Source organism: Octopus bimaculoides, chromosome 3 (genome assembly GCF_001194135.2).
Source record: "Octopus bimaculoides isolate UCB-OBI-ISO-001 chromosome 3, ASM119413v2, whole genome shotgun sequence".
Lineage (NCBI taxonomy): Eukaryota > Metazoa > Mollusca > Cephalopoda > Octopoda > Octopodidae > Octopus > Octopus bimaculoides.
The window spans coordinates 5904196-5905228 of NC_068983.1; positions in this window are offsets into that span (position 1 = coordinate 5904196).

The following is a 1033-nucleotide window of genomic DNA, read 5'->3' on the forward strand; positions in this document are numbered from 1 at the left end:
ATATATATATATATATATATATATATATATATATATACGTTCATATGTGTCTGTGTATGTGTATTTGTGTGTGTGTGTGTGTGTGTGAGTGTTGTATATTAAGTATATACTGCATATATTTCTGTATGCATGTTTGTGAGAGTAAGAGAGAAAAAGAGCGATGCATATATATATTTTCAGTATGTAGGCCTCCTTCATTGCAAGCGAATGTAAATGTTCTTTTTTGCATCAAGTCATTTGCCTGTAAATTTAGCCATTAAAACCGTTTCCTAACACTTATCCAGTACCGCACCATATGCCGTCTTCGATTTACCATAATATTAATAAAAAAACACCATAAAATGTCATATACTAATTTAGTTACGACATCACAAATCTCGTCCGGATCGTAATGGCAAATGAGAATTAGACTTGTATTCAAATCTCGCGTTATTTACGAAACAACATTCCGCGAAAAACAACCGAAGTATATCGATAACTGCTGAGCCGAGAAACGAAAGTAAGAGGGTGAATTTAAAAACAAAAAAACCAAAAGAATGTAATGTGAAAGGAAGTAAAACAATAAAAAACACGCTTATGATGTCAATTGCTTCTTGAAACAGAAAATAATAATAGTAATACTTAGAAGAAGACGAAAAGGAAGATGAAGAAACAGAAGGAACGATGATAATAAAGGAGAAAATATAAAATGAAAAACAAAAAAGCGAGACAGGAACAAAAACTTGAACGTTAAAAACAGCAGAAGCGATAAGTGAATATGGAGGAAAAGAAATTTCTAACCTATGTGTTTTTTATAGATTTTTTGTAAAAAGTTGGTGAATATATATTTCTTTTATATAAATATATGCATGCATATGTATGTGTGTGTGTATATATGTATGTATGTGTGTATATATGTATATATGTATGTATGTATGAATGTATATTTGTATATATATAGACAGATATATAGATACATACATATATGTATGTACCCACATATATATTCATATATATATATATATATATATATATATATATATATATATATATA